The sequence below is a fragment of the Arachis stenosperma genome, chromosome 8 (genome assembly GCF_014773155.1).
Source record: "Arachis stenosperma cultivar V10309 chromosome 8, arast.V10309.gnm1.PFL2, whole genome shotgun sequence".
NCBI classification, from domain to species: Eukaryota; Viridiplantae; Streptophyta; class Magnoliopsida; order Fabales; family Fabaceae; genus Arachis; species Arachis stenosperma.
The window spans coordinates 51,797,496-51,811,588 of record NC_080384.1 but is presented as its reverse complement, the minus strand read 5'-3'; the positions used below and the strand labels follow the sequence as shown (position 1 = coordinate 51,811,588).

General features: G+C 34.6%; 1 long non-coding RNA gene across 5 annotated transcripts; it reads right to left on the bottom strand.

Moving 5' to 3' along the window:
• Nucleotides 1-3,235: 3,235 nt before the first annotated feature.
• Nucleotides 3,236-13,887, bottom strand: LOC130944352 (uncharacterized). 5 transcript variants are annotated; one of them, XR_009072028.1, is made up of 5 exons: nt 13,353-13,887; nt 13,051-13,256; nt 12,833-12,938; nt 4,714-7,470; nt 3,236-3,785 (listed from the first exon to the last, which is right to left on the bottom strand). It is a non-coding gene; the product is annotated as an uncharacterized LOC130944352 (long non-coding RNA). The 5 variants fall into 5 exon arrangements; XR_009072031.1 differs by lacking the exons at nt 12,833-12,938; nt 13,051-13,256; nt 13,353-13,887 and adding an exon at nt 7,802-8,257 and having other exon boundaries at nt 3,255-3,785; nt 4,714-6,254; nt 6,846-7,470; XR_009072029.1 differs by lacking the exons at nt 12,833-12,938; nt 13,051-13,256; nt 13,353-13,887 and adding an exon at nt 7,802-8,257 and having other exon boundaries at nt 3,258-3,785; nt 4,714-6,254; nt 6,877-7,470.
• Between the last annotated feature and the right edge of the window lie 206 nt (nt 13,888-14,093).

The following is a 14,093-nucleotide window of genomic DNA, read 5'->3' as shown; positions in this document are numbered from 1 at the left end:
ATCAAATGCATTGCTTGATTTTCTAACAAAAGAATTTTTTTGAGATAAAAATGAGTAAGAAACAAGTAAATAGTGAAGATTATGGTCAACCACTAGGTCCAACAGCAATATCAATACAAGATAAATAATTAACAATTAAACCTTTGACAATGTCACAGGTTGTTAAGAGCAAAAAATTATCTACATCAACTAAGAGTTTATATGAAATTTCTACGGTTAACAGATATACATTATTACAATCATCTCATCTATTCAAAATTAAACCATTATTTGAAGAGCATCCTTACCATGAAAAACCTGTACCTATAAAAATAATGGCCTTAGAGAAAGAGTGGTTCAAGACGGATAGAAGAACCCTTTACAAAACAATTTTTTCAAATACTTTTTATTACCCTCTCGTGAGTATTCAAAAAACCTGAACCTTTTATGAAATTATTCTAGTTGACACATGATCCATTGAATTAACTCACAATAAAGACCCAACTACAAGACATAATATACTTCAAAATTAAGATCATTCAAGTAATAACCCTATCAGAATGGAAAAGACCTTCCTTTTACATTAAAAGTTTTACTAGAAAATTTGAACCTCAATATTACTCCTATTATGATTACATAGATGCATGGTGGAACACTCTGTATTTTTCTCTGAATCCACACTCTTGGTTCATATGGTTTCATATGGGAATTTCTCTCCAGTTTCCCAAGTGGTTTCAGGTGTGGTTCCAAGAGTTCGGACTAATAGAAACTATTTTTCTGAAAGAGGATAGCATGGCTTATGAATATTTCAAAAGTAAAACCTCAGTTTTAGATGAATATAAGCTGATTTTCTTTCATTCCCACTATGAAAATATGCTGGATAATGACCTGGAAATATGACTCTGCAGGATATAAAGATACTCCAAGCGTACAATATTTAATTCATTAAATACAAAAGTAAAATTGTGGAATAAATTCGAGCTTAACCTAATCAGTAAAAGGGCCATTAATAATTGGATGACTATATCTAAAAAAAGAGCAAAATCCCCCGAGCCACAGTTCAAGGTTTGAAAAAATATCATACGAAAAAGAAACTCATTTCTTAGCCTATAAAAAACAGATGATGGTTGCCCTTGCAGTGGCCACTTCAGAAAAGGAAATCCATAATTTTCTAAAAGTAATAAATGTAGAACCAACAGATGAAGACGAAGAAGTTCAGTCCAGTCAAGGACTTTAGGCTGCGTTTGTTTCTGAGAACAGGACAAGACAAGACAAGACACTAAAATTTTGTATTCTTGTATTATATTTGGTGATAAACTAGAACAAATTATGAAAATTTAATCCATTCTCATTTTTTTCATTCAAAAAATTTGAGACGAAAAATATAATAATAAAAAATATAATTATAAAAAATTAACAAGAATAATGAAAGAAAAAATGAAAAATAACTTGTTAGTGTCTTCGTGTCATTCCTGTCACGATGGACACAAAATACACTAATTTAGTATCCCCGAACACATTGTCTCTGTCTATGTCTCCTCTGTACACAAACGCAACCTTACATACTATACACCCAAGATCCATTTGGAGATTGGTTAAAAAAAAAGTCCGAAAATCTAAAAAACAGATACTTGTCCAACATCAGAAAAAGAAATGTCAAGACAGGTCAGAGATCAATAAATGCATCGCATACAGAAAATAACAAAAGTCATCAATGGAATACCAACAGAATCACAGCAAAACTACAAATCCACTACCAGTTTTCTCAAAAGTTTCATGAAGTTGGCCATTGAAAAAAGTATTTTGAAAATCATATTGCTTTATTCTCCAGCCTTTTGATAATGCAATGCTAATCATAATTCGAATTGTAACAGGTTTAACAATAGGGGAGAAGACTTGGTCAAAGTCTACCCCTGCTGTTTGGCTGAATCCTCTAGCTACTAATCTAGCTTTGTATCTAATTATTTCTCCTTTAGAGTTTTTTTTCACTGCAAAAACCCATTGACATGTCACAATCTTTTCATTACATGGTTTTTCAACTAAAGACCATGTATTATGATGCAATAATGCTTTATACTCAGTAATCATAATCATAGCTCCTTTCCATAATGGAGATTTGACAGATTTAGGCAATAGATCAGTGTCAGATTGCTTACCAGGTAAGTGATGCACTTGTAGTGCCTTGAGTATGATGACTAGATTAACTCTTTTGATCTCCCTTTAATTCAATCTGAATATCAGAGAGTGGAATAGGTGCTGCATTGGTAGTCTGAGCTGAAGTAGTTGTAATAGTTCATTTGAAATGCCTAAATTAGAATTAAAAGTAGAACTAGGGACATTTGGAGGAGAGAGAAAATTAGGGGGATTTAGAGAAGAAGGTGGTAAAGCAGAAATAATAGGGGGCCTCTCCGAGGGAGGTATGGCATTACTTATGTGCTGCTTAAGATGTTCAATATTAAAAAAGGTTTGTGCAGGGAATACATGTTCTTCAAATATGACATCTCTTGAGATAATGATCTGCCCATTTTTAGTCAAACATTTATATCCCTTCTGATTCATTGCATAGACAATAAAAATACAAAGATTTGATCTAAACTCAAGCTTATGTTGATTAAAAGGTCATGTATGTGGATAACATAGACAACCAAAAATCCTCATAGAATTGTAATCAGGAGCAGCATTATACTGCAGTACAAAAAGCTTCATCCCAAAATCTCAAAGGTAATGATGCAGTGGCGAATATTGCTAGTCCTGATTCAACAATATACCTATGTTTAATTGTGAATAATACCTTAACTTTGAATGCAGTAGACAAATACTCACCTCAATTATCTTTTTGTAGTGTTTTTATTTTACAGTTCAGTTGATTTTCCATAGTTGTTTTAAATTGTTTAAAAACTGAAAATACTTGAGATTTATTTGTTAACAAGTATATGCTAGTGTGTCTTGAGTAGACATCCATAAAGGACACTATCTAAATATAAGAGTGGAACAAACACACCCATAGCTTATAAGTATGTCAACGATCACATGACTTGCATAAAGAATGCCTAACTTTGATACCCAAGAAAACAAAACAATGCAAATGATGGAATGACGTCGGCCAGTTCATGAAAAAAAAAATGCATTCAACCAAATTGCTTTGTTTAAATTTGAATAACAAGAGACATCAGAAAAGAAATTCCTCTACCAGATGAATTAAACTCATTTAATCATGAATAGTCATCAATCAACAATACAAAATGAGATGTAAACCTTCAACCAGGTTAGGTAAGAAATGAAAAATTGGAAGAAAAAGAATTAACAAAGAGGCAAACCTGGTTAAGAATGATATTAAATTATCCAATTTTAAAGAACTATATACAAATCCTTCCATGCCAGGAGCAATCACGTTGATAATTTATGAGATATCATGGAGGAGAAAACATAACTAGGGCCTATCTAACAATATGCAACAAAAACCAACAGCGGCTAAGAGATCAGGGGCATACAAATTGGTGAGGAATAAGAACGAATATATTCACACATCAACAAACAAAATTAAGAGGATACTATATTCACACAGAGTTCTAGCATCAACGAATTTACAATGAACAAAATTCCAACATTCCTAAACTTGTTTAGTTTTTCTCTATGGTGGTTTCCGGTGAGCTCGTCTCTTCCGATGCAAACGTTACTGCCTCTAAAGTTGGCCACTATTTCCATCTGTAATCTTTAAGCAAGGATTCAGCCTCACAATACCCTGAAAGAAATTGTTCAGTGACATCACTACGACCAGTTTGAACATGGCAGGCTTACATCTTCAACTGAAGAAATTGAGACATAGAGGATTGAACAAGATTAGAGTAACCTACATCATCCTAATCAAAGAATTTCACAAATCAAGATTGACATCAATCAATTGCGCTAAGAAAAAATATCAACTGAAAAGCTAGATGATGAAATACCCTTTTCATTTCTTGCATGCTATAAAGATAAAACTTTAAAGAAATATCAACATAGGCTACACCAAATTTGCTTCTAAGTTCTAACAATCATAGAATTCCATATCCAACCAAGACTGAAAGTGTGTTTAGATTACTTATGTAGCACCAACCAAAAATTGTCCATTATATATTAAATTTTCACAGAAATGCTTCTTTTTCTCAATTTTATAACTCAATGCCATTTTTTATTTCATAGCTACAATTAAAGAATTACCTATCTTAAAAAATTACAACATTCCATTCCATTTCATTCATGAGATTAGAATTTAAATACACCAAAAGAACTAAGAATTGAACTAAAAATAATCTATCGAGCATGACTAACTTAACTAAAGTAGAATGCAAAAAATACAATAGTTAAAGATAAAAAGCCAGAGCCATCTAAAAGACTAAAACTAGTGAAGTTGGTAGTTCTCATTCAACCAAAACCATAGAACATTAATCACAACCAAGTAACAATAATATAGTGAAAAAAGATATAGCACAAAACCATAAGAAATTAGAAAAGAAAAATGGATGAGAAATGTTAGAGACCCAACACTTTTTATCAATATTAACCAACACTTTGGGCCAACACCTTATTTTTAACTATTAGAATTTAGAGTTTAGTGTTTAAGGTTTAGAATTAGTCTATAGTGTCTAGAATTGGCAAAATGTTGGTCAAAAGTGATAAATTTTGTTGCTCATATAACATTGCTCAATGAAAATTTTATGTAATTATAGCATAAAGCCATTCAGTGAGATTCACCTTGAAAGAGAGTCGTGAACTGATCTTGTGGCAAGTGGCAACACACAGTCGGAGAAGCAGAGGAGGCTTCTTGCTGAATTTAGGGTAGCTTTGGGGTAAAAAAATTGACAAATTAGCACAAATACACTTTAAACTAAACCGTACAAAAAATAGACTTTTTAAGTTTAAAGATCCCTTCTGTAGAGGCAATAGGGAGATTCTCATTGAATATAAAAGGCAACAAAATAAAATGGGACCAGTATTTCACCAGCACATCAAAATGTTGAATCCTGAAACTCTGACCTTAGACAAAAAATAAACCAAAAAGCTAACGAAATTTGCGGTGCAAGCATTGCATAGGACCACAGAGATGAACAGGAAAGTAAGTGCTCTCTCAAATGTCTCCTTAAATGATATCAAATACATTAAGTTGATCCACATACTCAGCACACTGAATCCTCAACCCAAAACAGCAAATAATTTAGACATTTAGATAAGGAAAGATAATATAAATTTTAAACCTCAAAACTCATAACATCTGATATAAGGAAACCCATAACAGCTATTAAAAAATGATATTCAAGAAACAAACGTATAAGAAATATTAACAGAAATCCGAGAGAAACAAATAAAGAAAACATTAGGGGGAAAAAGGATAAAGCATACCCACTAATTAATCAGAATCCTGAGTAATTTGTTAAAACTCAACAAATGGAGTAATTTTCAATCCAAGTTTAGGTATAAAATCAGAAGTTGCAGGGGTTACCAGTGGTCTTAAACTGGAAAATCAACATGAAATCATGCTAGTTACCCTATAAGAGCCATGATTCATGACGGAAAAAAAAAATCATCTTATAAACTTCTCCCACAGCTAATTGATCTCTGAATCTGTTTATCATAGGCCTGCAAATAATGGGTTATAATATAAAAGAAAGAGTGAAACAAACGCACTCATATCTTATAAGTATGTCAATGATCACATGACTCACCTATATCGATAATACCTAAATCTGATATCCAAGAAAAAAAAATGCAAATGATACATATATATGATATAAACATGTGAAGTAATAATCAATTGATGGAAGAATGAGAGGTAAGCAATTTCAAGAATAAAAAAATGCATTCAAACAAATTGCTTTGATTAAATTTGAATAACTAACAAGTAAAGTGACATCAGAAGAAAAATTACTCTACTAGATGGCATCAAACTCATTTAATCATGAATAGTCATAAATCAACAATACAAAACGAGAAGTAAACCTCCAACCAGGTTAGGTAAGAAAACCACATGATCAGATGATATGTAAAATTTAGTCAACAAAACCAGAAATGGAAAATTGGAAGAAAAAGAATTAATAAAGACGCAAACTCAATTAAGAATGATATTAAATTACCCAATTTTAAAGAACTATATATGAGTCCTTTGATTCCAGGAACAACCATGTTGAGTATTTATGTGATTACATGGATCCCATTAATATTTGCCAAAATATTTGAGCAAAACTAACTAGGCAAAAGAGGAGAAAACATAACCTCTAACAAGGGTCTACCTTCCAAAACTGCAATGAAGAATACAGAACTCATCAATGGATGCAGCAACACATCAGGAAAATTGTGCAAATACAAACAACGAATTTAGAAAGATTTGAGTAACAACAGAAGCAATAGTTTTAAACAAGAACAATTAATTGATCTCAAACAAGGAAAGAAAACGAGGGCATTTGTTAGAATGAAAGAGTACTTTCTTCCACATTCCAGTCAAAGAAAATACCTAATCTACTATTTTGAAAGAGGAAAAATAGAAAACAAATTAGAGAGGAAAATACCCTTTTCTAGTAGATATTTTTAGTATTCTTTGACTACAATTTTCCACTACTTATGACTCTAATATGACTTGTATAGTTAGTTTTTTTATTTAATTTGGTCTTTCTAATGTGATTAATAATTCATATTATAATAAATAACAATAATACCCAAAGACCACTTTTGTTAATTCCATGAGGAATTGAGTTTGGAAGCAAGTTTAGCACTCTTATAATGGTCCCTAAGCTGAAAAATATGGCTAACAGCTATGTATATTTACTTTTGTTGGGCTGATATAATATAAGATAACAATCCATTAGTAGTAACAGGTCCAACATAAGACATACCATTGTGTGATTTTCGGAATGCTAAGTGTACCTTCAAACAAACTTGCAAGGCTCTCCTAAGCAACAATAAAGTCAATGGCAGGGGCCGGGGCCAGCGTAGTCAGCGCCGGCTCAGGGCTGGATTGGAATCAGTGGCGTCGCGGGTGGCAGGGTCCGGGGGCCGGCGTAGTCAACGGCACAGGGGCTGGGTTGGCATCAATGGCGGTGCAGGGCAGAGGTGAAGGTGGAGTCAGGTGTCTTATGGGGAGGCGATGGCGCTAGAGTAAAACCAAACCAAATCGAAAATTTTACAAATAATTGGTTTGTATAATTTTTTTTTAAAAAATCGAACCAAACAGCAGCCGATATAAGACACCCGTCCTCCACCTCCGCCTCTGCCACCTGCACCGCCGTTGATATCAACCCAGTCCCCGCACCACCGTTGGCTACGCCACCGCCGTTGATATCAACCCAGTCCCCGCACCACCGTTGACTACGCCACCGGACCCTACCACCCGCCACGTGGTTGACGACAAACCAGCCCTGCGCCGCCGTTGACTACGCCGCCCTGGCCCCTGCCGCTGAAAGTCCTTTCTGGCCGATCTTGATGTGTTGGCCGTTGTGGGAGGGCAACGTGCTTTTGGTCCTGAAGACGAGAGACAGAGAGAGTTGAGTGTGTGACAATGAGCAGATATAATGGAGCAACTGTGTAAAATATTTTATACCAAGTATCAACAATTCTGATTTAATCAAAACTCAACCATTATCAAACAAAACAAAAAACAGCAAACAACATATGAATCTGCATCAGATTTAATCAAAACTCATAACCATTTTAAAACAAGTATCAACAATTTTGATTTAACAAGTATCAACAATTCTGATTTAATCAAAACTCGACCATTATCAAATAAAACAAAACACAGCAAACAAACCTAAATCTCTGACCTAAAACCGAAGCCAGAAAACTAACATACCAGAAATTCAGAATAACAGCAGCGACGAGCCGACGAACAGGATAGAGGAAGCGAGGAGCAGCAGCGATGAGGACAGACGAGCAGACCCAGAGAGCGAGAGGACAGACGAGCATCGCCGATGGCCAGGACCCAGGAGCCCAGGACCGACGATCAGCGGCGACGACGGCTAGACGGAGCAGCGGCGGTGACTAAGACCCATGAGGACCGAGGAGCGACGGTGACGAGGAGCGCCGCGACTGCTGGGTGCGACTTTGCCGTCTGTGCGAGACTGCGAGGTGCGAGCGTGAGGATGTGCGAGACTGCGACGGCGCCGGACGCAGCACGGTTGGGAGAGGTCAGCGGCGGCTGTTGTGACTTGTGAGTGTGAGGAGTGAGTGACTATTGGTGGAGAAGCTTTGTGTTGTGACTTGTGAGTGGGATGGAGTGAGATCCAGGGAGTAACTCAGTAGTCGAGTGGTAAGGAGGCTGTCAATCAGGGATTTATGGCGGGTAGGGTTTCATAGGTTATTTGGATTGGGTCGGGGTGAGAGAAAGTTGGATTTTGGCAAAAAAAAAATTACAAAAATACTCCTTTACCAAAAACACATTCTGTTTATCGGAAAATTTGTCCGGTCCCGCTAAAATCTGTAGTTTAAGTGGTATAGGTTAGGCAGACTTTTATTACGTAGTCGTCCCAATTTTTCAATCCGATCTGTCTTTTTTTACGGGTTACACAAATCGAGCCGGTATGTTTAGACCCGTTTGTCACTCCCTATGTGTGGATGTGAATTGTAAACTAATATATATATACCAACTACTATGAATAACCAATTAATAAAGATAAAATGTAATTTAACTAGGTATAGATTAAGGAAAAATCTATTCTATCTATTTTATCTATCTATCTATTCTATTATATAAAAATCGAATTTTTGCAATTAATGATAAAGTTGACGTCGAATGCTTTTAAGGGTATTTTCTAATTTATTTCTTTTAACGCATTAAATACAATTTATTACGTTGACTTAATTATATCAACTAAGTGATTTGATTAGATATTTAAGTATCACTAAATTTAATATTATGTATATCAATGAATTGAATATAATTATTAGAGTATAATTAGAATCAATTAGATCAATTAGCATTATTCAACATATCTGAATATTTATTATAGGATATTACGTCTTTATTATTTTGATTCTCTTATCACTTATAAATACCCTTCCATATTGTATCATTCTACATAACTTAAATACTCATAAACATTTTTCTTATTGCTCCCTCTCTCCTTTCTAACATGGTATCAGAGTCATTATATCCTCCTTAAGGAGGATAAGTTGATTTTCTTTTGGCGAAATCACCATACTTTTCATACTTTTCTTCCGTGCCATTTTTTCCTTCTCTTTTGTCAATGCTTTGATATTTTTCTAATCTCACCGATTAGCTCATCCACTACTTATTCTCATGGAGAAATCATATGTTTTTCGTCACCTTCCGATAGTTTGTCATCTCTTCGCACTTTGTCACTTTTCAACAGTTTTTTCAACAGTTTGCCATCTTTTCAGTAGTTTTTTTTGAAGTTAGCCACTTTTGCGGTAGTTCCGTCTGCGTTCTCTTCCAATAGTTCCGTTTGCGTTTCCTTCCGGCAGTTCCGTCTGCGCTTCCTTGTGGCAGTTCTGTATGCGCTTCCTTCCGACAGTTCTGTCTGCGCTTTCTTCAAGCAGTTCCATCTGCATTCGTTCTATCAATTTAAGTATTTTTTTATTTAGTTGTTTCAAATAAGTTTCAAACTCAAGTTGTCACTTGAGTTTTAGAAGGGATGTTAGACATAATTAGGATCAATTAGATCAATTAACATTATTTAACATATCTGAATATTTATTATAGGATATTATGTTTTTATTATTTCGATTCTCTTAGCACCTATAAATCCCCTTTTATATTGTATCATTCTACACAACTTGAATATACACAAACCTTTTCTAATGCTCTCTCTTACCCTTTCTAATAATAATAAATACAATTTAATTTAATTAAAAATTCATTGTTTTATAATCTTTTTATCACTTTGGATATTTTAACTCTTTTTTTTCTCTTTACATGTATTTTTGTTTTCCGTTAACTTTATTTATTTAATGATGAAATATACTCATGTTAATTCTATCATATAATAGTTTGTTTTCTCTTTTGTATTTTGATTTGTATAGTTACTATTGAACTTGCTGTTTTCGTTTTCTTGAATTTTTATTTTTTTTTATGACTTGATCATTTAAGTAAAAAAGCAAGAAAAAAAAACGATGGCCAAAGGCGGAGGTTAGAAGGCTAAAGTAACAACATCATTTCTCAGCATGATTATTATTATTATTACGAACTTCATTATTTCTTTTCTAACATTCTTTAATACGAGGTTCATTTCTTTTTCTTTATTATTATTATTATTATTATTATTATTATTATTATTAATGATTTTATTGTTTTCTTCTCTAATTATAAATCTCCTTATAAAACCAAGATACAAATTAAATTTTAAATTTAAATAAGACGTGCAAAGGGTGTAATACCCTTAGTTTTAACACCTCATAATCGTACTAAAAGTTCAGATGTTACTTACCTCTAATCCTTTAATTTGTTACTATATTTATTTAATATCGAGCCTTCATAAATATGAACCAAGTCTTTAATTAATAACGCGAAAAGTCTATATTTTAAAATCACATAGTCATATATCATATTCACAAAAAAATAAATACACAGACTTACTTACAATTCATCCATCACAAATCCTACCCCTCTAATAACCAAACAATAAATGTCGAGGGGAAATTAAATTCTAGGACTAAACTAAATACAAAAAATGAAAACACATATATACATTAAAGCTCTGTAGTCGGTCGTGGCTTCGCGCTAAAGCTTTCTGAACCTGTCACTAAAAAAGAATTTCTGTAGGGGAGTGAGAACATCGCTCTCGAAAGGGTTCTCAGTAGAGGTTTTAAGAATTGTTATAAGATGATATTTTAAAAAAAAACTATTTTTCGTTTGCACTGATTATCGCTCGTCTTATGAATCTTTTTAAAACCAATTGTTAATCAACCAAGACCTTTTCAAAAAAACAATATTTAATTTTTCAGAAATCCAAAACTCTTCTTTTCTTGTAAGAAAAATCACAATCAGTTTCCTTGACTGTATGAATAACCAACCTATTCCAAGTATAGGTTTATTAAGTCTATGCTGAACCAACTTGATTTTTCATACTTTACTAACAACTCAATCAGAAACCAATCACAGTCTTCAGCCCATTTCATACTCAATCAACACAATCATCATCTCATCACCAATAATCTCAAAAGTATCACATCAGAATAAACACAGACAAAACAGATAAAAAAAAACACAGATATAGATAGCAGTTACAGCATATAGCTCAGATAGCAGTTAATAACAGTTTAACAATTAGGCAAACAAAAAAAAATCAAACTCAACCAAAGCATACAAATGCATATGATACATGTTTGTCCTATGGCTGACGATATCATCTGTCGGTTATATAGCCAACTCCGACATATCCTGGTAGCTAACATTGGACAAAAACACCCTTCGCGAAGCAAGCAGGGCTGAGCCCCAATCCCTCTTGCTACTACCCGTTCAATCATAAACAAGTGGAATAATCACTATTGTTGCTACTACTTAGGTAGGTGTTTATAAGCTCAACCTGGAACAAACGGGACAAACTACAATCCTTGCTACTGCCCAAGTATCTTAAACATTGACCTAGAGTAAGCAGAACAAACCACAATACTTACTACTATCCAAGTATCACAAACATACATTCATTAACAAATCATACTTTAAAATAAATCCTCATCATCCTTTTCAAATTCAATCATCATTATTATCAAATCTCAATCATAATTCTCTTCCCAAGAATTCTATTCAAAACATAATTCATTATTTTCTTAAGAGTAAAGTACTAAATCAGTCTTTTATGTTTAGGCGTAATCCTATTTTAGTCTTTAACGTTTAAATGTCCTATTTGAATTCAAAAAAGTTTTATTTAGTTTCAATGTAGTCCCACCGTGAGGTCAAAATTAAATAATTAACGGAATGTCCTACATGACAGCAGTACAAGAACAAGGTCGATAATCTAAAGAACAAGTACAAGCTCCAAAGGTACAAAATCATCCGTGGATGCATCAATACATTTATTTATTATTTTTCTTACAATTTAAATGAAATATTTTCTATAGAACTAAGGAGAATGATAAATACATATATTGATGCATCCACGGTTGATTTTGTGGCTTTGGAACTTGTACTTGTTCTCCAAATTATTGACTTTGTTCTTATACTGCTGTCATGTAGGACATTCCATTAATTTTTTAACTTTAACACCAGGGTGAGACTACATTGAAGCTAAATGAAACTTTTTTGGATTCAAATAACACACTTTAAACTTTAAAGACCAAAACAGGATTATGCACAAATATAGGAGACCAATTTAGTACTTTATCATTTTCTTAAAATAATTCAAGTAAAATAATATAATTCTTAAATTCATAATTTTCTGAACAAAATTTCAAACAAGTCCCAAATTTTATAGAAATTTTGGTAGTACCTCCCCTAAAACTTGGACTTTGCCACTCTTTTCGAATCCCATCCAAATATTCCTCAAACTCCTTTAAATCATTTCTAAATCACACCAATTCCAATATCTCAAATCAATTTCAATTCTCAGAAATTATTTCCGATAAATCAACAATCCAAATCCAATGTCTCAAACCCTTTTTAATAACTCAGACTCATTTCCAATATCAAACTATTTTCAAATCTCAAAAAATCAATTCGGCAACCACCAATTTAGCAAAAATCATTCAATAACCTAAAGTATTCAATCTTCTCAAATAATCAATAATTCAACAACAAACAATTACAATGGTCCAAAGCAACTCAAATCAATCCATAAGACTTACGAAATCACAAAAATATATATTGCATTAATATCAATTTATAATAATTTTTGAAATAAAATGAGTTTAAAAAAAGCACCCATACCTCGTTCGCGACTCAATTACGTGACAAAACTCTGATTTCTCTTGGCCCGCAACGGCGGCAGCCGCATCCTCAGTTCTAACCCATTTTCGCAGCAATCACAGCAACTCTAATCGCAACATATAATAATCGAAACTCAATCGTATAGCAACTAACGCCACAAAACCTCAGCGACATATATCGAAATAGCAATAAAGAGCTTTTGGAGTAAAACAACTCACCGCAAAAAGAAAGGATGAACGAAGCGGCAGCAGCTCCGGCAGTGATTCCTGCTACACCTGCGCAATACATGGTGACCAGACGGTAGACCTGACGGTGGCAGAAGCTCGGCGCGGTGGCTGGCCCTCAGCAGCAGTGTGACAGCAGTAATTCCAACTCCTTGTCACGTGTCTCCCCCTTCGAAGCACCTTAACGACGCCGCGACAGCCTCCAACAATAGTAGTGGCAGCAAAGACACCAACAAAATCAGAATAGCGGAACAAAATAAAAATGGAACAAATTCAAGAAAGGAAGAAGCAGTTACCGGTGAATCTGGCCTGGTTTCGGCAATGGCGTTGGCAAGGCTCCCCTTCGGCGGTGAGACGTGGCGACGATGGCGGCTTTGGCGACGACGACAAGGCGTGGCGGTGGCTGCGCAACAACGAACGGCGACGCAACACCGTCCTCTCTCACATGCGAACTCTCTTTCTCTCACTTGTGAGCTCGACGGCAGCGGCCATGGAAGCTCCTCGGACGGCGATAGATGCGTGAATGGCGGCGACAAGCTTCTGCTCGGCGAGCTCGACGGCGACTCGTACAGTGGCGGCATCTTCCCTCTCTCCATCGCGAGCTCTCCCGTTCATCTCTCACTCTCCCTCAATTGGCCCATTCGACGGTGACGGCGATGCCTCTCCTTCTTCGACGCGGCTGGACGGCAACGTGACACGGCGCGGCGAGGCAGCAGCCCTTCCACCTCCTCTGTTCTCTCTCGGATTCCTCTCTCTATTTCCCTTTTCTCCTATTCGCTCTCTCTCTCCCTTTGTTTCTTTCTTTCTTACTGTGTGTGTGTTGGGGTTGTGTGTGTGTTTAGGGAAGAAAAGGAAAGGAGGTTAGGTTAGAGTTTTGGAACTTTTTATCTTTTATATTGTATTACTAAGTGTGAAATTCTCCATAATGGACTAAACTATGTGTTAAACATTGCTATGCTTATTTACAAAAACGTCATTGTATTTTTATAATTAAAATAATATTTTTTTATCAAAATGTCAATGACGTTTTGTCTTTT